The sequence below is a fragment of the Epinephelus moara genome, chromosome 4, assembly GCF_006386435.1.
Source record: "Epinephelus moara isolate mb chromosome 4, YSFRI_EMoa_1.0, whole genome shotgun sequence".
In the NCBI taxonomy this organism is placed as follows: domain Eukaryota; kingdom Metazoa; phylum Chordata; class Actinopteri; order Perciformes; family Serranidae; genus Epinephelus; species Epinephelus moara.
This window is the reverse complement of record NC_065509.1, coordinates 44,741,216-44,748,590: the sequence shown is the minus strand read 5'-3', so window position 1 is coordinate 44,748,590 and position 7,375 is coordinate 44,741,216.

Below are 7,375 nucleotides of genomic sequence, written 5' to 3'. Positions count from 1 at the left end.
AAGAGGGATCCCTCCTCAGTTGCTCTTCCTGAGGTTTCTACCGTTTTTTTTCCCCGTTAAAGGTTTTTTTTGGGGAAGTTTTTCCTTATCCGCTGCGAGGGTCATAAGGACAGAGGGATGTCGTATGCTGTAGGCAAATTGTGATTTGTGATATTGGGCTTTATAAATAAAATTGATTGATTGAAATTGATTGATAACTTTTCATTACAAAGATATAGCAAGAAAACAACCACACCCAGTCATTTTGACCCACTCATGCATCTAAGGGTTAATGTGGTAAAGTGTTGTAGCATTGTAACTACCACCATTGGATTCCTTGACCCTGATAGGTTTAGCAGTTAAAATCATCGTTCCAACTTATTTAGAAGCCGAGATATTACAAAACGTACATTTTACGGTGGCCATTTTGTAAATTCCAATATGGCCGCCATATAGACATCTGGGCAAATGCAAACATTGATTTTCTGAATCCTTATACAATAACCTTTCCAAGTATAGTTTTGCAAATCCCCAAAAAAATCCCACAAAATTATATAGTGAACCTGACTAATAATTATGACATCAGACTCCAACCTGCACATGAACTGGTAACATTCCCTGAGTTAAAACAAGAAACTCAATGAATCCTTGTTGGAAAAGTTACTGTAATAAAACAGAGACACACCAGGATGGGGAAAGGTTGTCGCGATAAAAAACTGAGATTAAAACAGAGAGAAAAATGTAAGAGGTGTGCTAAAGACTGAGCAAGAGAGATCAGAAAATACAGAGACACAAAGAAAATAGAAGAAATTAATTCACAAGAGGAGCAAAATAAATGGAGAAAGGTCAAGACACAGCTCAGAGGAGAGGAGAGGAGAGGAGAGGAGAGGAGAGGAGAGGAGAGGAGAGAGTAATGTGGCAGAAAAATGACTCTGATGATGGAAAATAAAACGCAGTGAGAGAAGGAGTGAGAAGTCTGATGAAACAGAAATCAGGCAGCAGAAAGAGAAGAGGAGACAGAAATAGAGACGGACGGAGAGAAAAGCAGCAGAAGAAAATCAGATAAATGTAGAAGAAAGAAACGACAGAAATAAAGAACGAAGACGAGATGAGAGCCGGGGCTGAAATGAAGAGGAAGATGAGGGGATGGAAACAATGATGACAGAAATAAAAAAAGAAGAGCTATCAGAGTCAGATTAGGAAAACTGCAGCTGAAAAAGAGATGGAGAGAATTTAGAAAGGCCAGAGGAGGAGGAGGAGGAGGAGGAGGAGGAGGAGACGATGGCTGAAGGTAGATGATGATGTCGGGCAGAGGGATACTCAGTGAAACCTCCCACAGGTGAACTCTGCAGGGAACACTCAGCTCTGTCCTTAATGATGTTGTTAATTAACACTGTGTGTGTGTGTGTGATGTGCTGAGGTGGCACCTGTCATGGATGTTCATCGTCTTCTCGTCCTCACATTGCTTCTTGTTTTCCCTCCGTGTGTCTTGTTGAACACAGCTGTGCCCCTGGTGCCCTGCTGAGACCATTTAGTTTATAATAAAGATCATTAACGTGAGAGTCCAGCAGATTAAATGTTGCAGCGCACCAACATGAAGCTTTGACAGAAAACTTACAGCTGATTCCAACTGACTCTCAACCTAAGGCTAAAACAACCTTAAAATCAGCCCTAAATAACAGAACACACCTTCGTTACATTAACAGATACACAACAGCAGCGTTTCGCTCAGTGTTGAGCCGTCATGAACTGTGAGGAATGTAAAACAAACAGCTGCCTGATAACACATCCAGACGATTCATCTGGAGTCAGCTTCTTTTTTTTTTTTCAATATTCACTCTGCTTTGAGCTTTGGTTTGGTTTCAGTCTTGCCACCTGAAGAAATTGCTGCTATTGTTGTACATCTCTGTAAACTATGATTATCACATCGGTGTTTGTAAAGTGACCAAACCACAGATACACAGATACATCTGTACATGTATCATATTAACATTTGTGAAGTGACGTAGTATCTGAGCTGACTGTGTCATCAGGAGGTGGAGGGGATGGTGAGACACCTGCTGAGACACCAATCATCTGTCAATCAGCTGTCACCTGTTTGTGGCTCAGTCAATGTGATGTATCGTCCGCTGTGCAGAGGATTGTGGGTCAGAACAGACAGTGAAACATGCAGACTTACAGACTGCACTATGTAACCAGATGTAGTAGAACATCCTGGTATTTGACATACTCTGTATTGGGACACACTAAATGTGTTTGTGGTGTGCTGCAGAGGATGGTAGGATGGAGACTGGAACACACAGTCAGTCCCCCCTCTCACCATCAGCAGACAGGAGTGTTACTATGGTTACGGGAATCAGCATCGACAGGTCATTTTATCATGAGCCTGTCATAACGTAAGTCTGCGTATGTGAAGTTTGACACAACATGGATGTGTGATGGGCAGGTGAATGACACATGTTGCAGCAGGAGGAAGGACCCAATCAGGAAATGAAAAGATCCTCAAACCTTTTCTGTGATCTGTGTCCTCTCAAACAATGAAAGACATCTACACCTCTGCACTACATATAATATATTGATGGCTTATATTTGTGTGACTGATTATGGTGGGCCAGTCTGGTCAAAAATCGGAGGGCCAGCTTTACGTCCCAGTTCACTCCTGTTCAAGACCAACAAACGATAGAATCGCTCAGCCACCTCACGCTGTGAGTGTTTCAGCCTCCAGATGTGGGGGATTTCTAACTGACCTGTACGTATGTTTCCACCATGGATGGTGCCATTAAAGGTGGTTTCTTACCAAGGCATCGATGCACTCCCAGTGGACACTGGGCCACCAGAAACAGATGTTTTAATTCAAACCTGTTTCATAGTGTAAATAAGTAGTGTTTGTGCCTAAACAAAATCACACATTAACCACAGCACTGTTGGAAGATCATTGTGTCCCAGCATAATAACATACTAACGTCATGTATCGGTGAGCAGGATGACAACGTTTATTCTGGTGACTTATAAAGCTCTGATTGTTCTGTTGAAGTTTTGGAGTGAATCACATAAACATGAAACAATGTAAGAAGGAAGAACTCTGAACACGCTAACCTTCCGTCTGTACATGTGATCGTGTTTCATGTGCTGACCACAGTGACTCTGGAGGATCTGTGTCTGTATAATGTGAGCAGTCAATAGACTGTCACTGTGTGTGAGTCACATGGCCTCCGGTCGTCACTGTATTCTCCTCTTTAATGGAAGAATCAGTGGATGGAGAGGCTGGAGGTCGACTGAATGCACTGAGTGGCTGCCTCAGACAGCGCTGACGGCCACGCACTTACTGTGGTCAAAGGGACACACGTGAAACATACATGTGTTGCTTTTAAGATGCACGCAGCTCTTTTTTCAGCCTTAAAGGCACAGTTGACCCTGAAATCAAATAATACATGTTTCCCTCAGACTGTGAATATAATGGACATTGTCACCATGACATCACCCACTGGTCTGTGGACTCTCATCTTGAAGCTTCGAGTTCAGTATTTCAGTCATCACCATCTTGGAAAGTTTTTCAGATACATGACTCAGTGACTCCAGATGATCCATACAGCTTGTTGTTGTGAGAAGTTTCATGTAGGAACTATTTAATTTCTACTGAACCACACCTGACAACCACATTGCCGCTGCACGACATATCATTGCAGCACGTTCTCATCCTGACTTGTCACATGTCACAGCTCTGTCAGTGGCCTTTCATGTCTAGATATTACGACCAAGTATCCCTCTGTGTCTGCTGCTGATGATCCAGGACGATGCTACCAACACCAGGACATCAACGGCACATGGTTAGATTGAGAGAAAACATCACAGTTGGGCTCTACGTTCGTACAGAAAGGGAATAGTGGCTCCTGGGTGAAAGTCCCAGGTTTGTTGGAAACATCCACCTCCTCTCTCTGACCCACACTACAGGGACTCTCCAGCTCTTTATCAATCAATCAATCAATCAATCAATTTTATTTATAAAGCCCAATATCACAAATCACAATTTGCCTCACAGGGCTTTACAGCATACAACATCCCTCTGCCCTTTGGACCCTCACAGCTGATCAGGAAAAACCCCAAAAAACCCTTTAACGGGGAAAAAAAAACGGTAGAAACCTCAGGAAGAGCAACTGAGNTCATATGTGTATAATAACAGTAGAAGTATGACTAATGACTAATGATAACAGCAGCAGCAGGAGGCATCTGGCAGGACCACGGCAGCAGCACAACCACACATGTCACACTATCCAGGCACTGCTGTGATAGAAGTTAACCTGAGAGACAGTGGAGCATGTTGAGTATGAGTATGTTGTTACTAGCAGCGGTTCAACTTCACGCCATCCAGTGGTTTATCACACCACCATGATCTGGTCACGTTACATACGGACAGCACCTGGCTGCAGATCATACCACTGCAAAAGGCGTTTTTTGGTGTCAGTTGTCTGATGTCGAAATCACATAACTACACAAACCAACCAGAAAATAAGACCCTAATAATAAGAAATGAGTTTGAGTGTAAATGAGATGGTCGTCTCTCTCTCCAGATAGAAACAGCCTCTTTTAGCCCAGTCCAGACCAAAGATGTACGATGAGACAAAACTGTTTCACAGAGAAAAGTATCAGCAGTGTGAACTGGCCAGTCTGAGCTCGACTCAAGTCGGCTAATGGTGTCACCTGACACTCAGCTGGTCAAATGGCCGGCGGCTGGTTTTAAAGCACGTCATCTGTTTCAACAGCCAATCAGCTTGTAGTGAAGTCCGCTGGTCAAGTCAAAATGACCGCAGGCAGCGTGTTGGTTTGCTGCAGCAGAGAGTTGTTGGCTAGAGATGATACATCATCTTTTCATGGTCACTTCCTGTGAGCTGGCAGCTTTTAACAACGTTACAGAACGTTGACAATAGTTGTTTGATTGTTTGATCGTTGTCAATCTTTGATGGTTTTGTTACCTTCAGTCAAACCAGTGGGACTGTGGGAGGATTTACACCCAGTTCAGACCAAACTACAATAAAAAACTTTGTATTTATAAACTGCAACCTATAAAAAAATCATTTGAGCAGTTGCAGCCATTTACTCAAATGGTGCAATTCCAAAATGTTTGGATAAGGAACTTGAGACCTGGACCTTTACTGCATTTAAATGTTTTAAAACACCTACATCATGTTTTGTTGAGCTGTGTACTTATATTGTCACAAACGGGACATCTGTCCTTTCAATCATAGACACAGTCCCGTGACATCTGTTGCTCTTACCTGTTTCTGGTGTCATTTCCTGTTTGTACATCTGTCAGGTTGTGATTGTTTGACAGAAGCTTCTTGAATCAACCTTCACCTAGTCTTAAGACACATTTTTAAAATACAGATCAAACATTAGTGGCAGCTCAGCTCGGCCTCTCTGAGCTTCTTCTTTGTTTTTATTGGTTTAAATCAGTGGACCCATGTGTTTGCAGAGGAAGAGACCTCTGTGGATGATTCAGCTCCTGAACAATGAACACTAAAGGAACTCTAACTAGGAGAAACTGACGGCGGAGCTCCGTTTGCTGTTACTGTTCTGATTCAGAGACCCCTACCTGCAGAAAATGACATGTTGTACATTTGAATCATGTTACTGAGTTTGTCCTTGACAGGATCAGATGACCCCCAGAGTATACTGTACAGGAGGAGAGGCTCAGGTGTGCTTCAGTTTCAGGGTCCTTGTATTGTGCAAGCTGTTTCACAATGATGATTTACTGGGACACTGAGAGCAGAACCTTCATGAATGTCATTAGTCACACCTGTCAGTGCAAACAGTCTCTGAATCAGACAGGTTCAGTCAGCAGGTATTCAGACCCGTTCACACTCAGGGAGGTAGCACAGGTTAACGTGTTGAGCTCTGCTGATTGTTTCTCCATTCCTCTGATTAAAGCTCTCAGCAACAGAGGACACTGAAGGACAAACTGTTAGCACAGCTCCTCTGCAGCCTTTCTGGGGTTCAGCTGTAAAAATCTGCCTCCATGGCTTCATTAGTGGGAGTGACCTGCATGGCTCGACACGGATAAGCCTTATGCAGATGCAGCACAGGTCATGCTTTCTGCAGTTGCTGCAAAATGCCTCGTATCAATCTCCATAAAGGAGACACCCTAGTACGAGCCCCGCCATCCGGCATCTGCTGCTAACAGGAGCTTGGTTTAAAGCCAACCAGCTGTCCACACAGGAGAGCAGCCAGGAGATGCAGGAAGTCAAGATGGAGTCTGATGAAGCATGAGGTACAGAAGAGAAGAGGAGTTGCACCTTTCAGCGGCGTCGTCACACTGATCTTAACTACACACATAAAAAGCCTTTATTGTCACTGCATAGGGTCACATCAACATTAGCTGTGACAGGTTGTGTGTGTGTGTGTGTGTGTGTGTGTGTGTGTGTGACACTCCGACTACTTATTCAGCAAAGTTTCCTTACACACACAAAAACAGGAGGGAGATGGACAGGAAGAAGGACTTATTCAAGATCATCGATCATCAATGTATTATCAAGATCATCAGTGTGCTCTATATCATCTTAATATAATGTATTATCAAGATCATTAGTGTGTCCTACATCATCTAAATAGAATGTATTATCAAGATCATTAGTGTGTCCTACATCATCTAAATATAATGTGTTATCAAGATCAGTGTGTCCTACATCACCTAAATATAATGTATTATCATGATCATAAGTGTGTCCTACATCATCTAAAAATAATGTATTATCAAGATCATCAGTGTGTCCTACATCATCTAAATATAATATATTATCAAGATCATCAGTGTGTCCTACATCATCTAAATATAATGTATTATTTAGATCATCAGTGTGTCCTACATCATCTAAATATAATGTATTATCAAGATCTTTAGTGTGTCCTACATCATCTAAATATAATGTATTATCAAGTTCATCAGCGTGTCCTCCATCATCTAAATATTATGTATTATCAAGATCATCCGTGTGTCCTACATCATCTAAATATAATGCGTTATCAAGATCATTAGTGTGTCCTACATCATCTTAATATAATGTATTGTCAAGATCTTCACTGTGTCCTACATCATTTAAATATAATGTATTATCAAGATCATTACTGTGCCCTACATCATCTTAATATAATGTATTATTTAGATCATTAGTGTGTCCTACATCATCTTAATATAATGTATTATCAAGATCATTAATGTGTCCTACATCATCTAAATATGAGTAATTATCAAGATCATCAGTGTGTCATACATCATCTAAATATAATGTATTATCAAGATCATTAGTGTGTCCTACATCATCTAAATATAATGTATTATCAAGATCATTAGTGTGCCCTATATCATCTAACTATAATGTATTATCAAGATCATTAGTGTGTC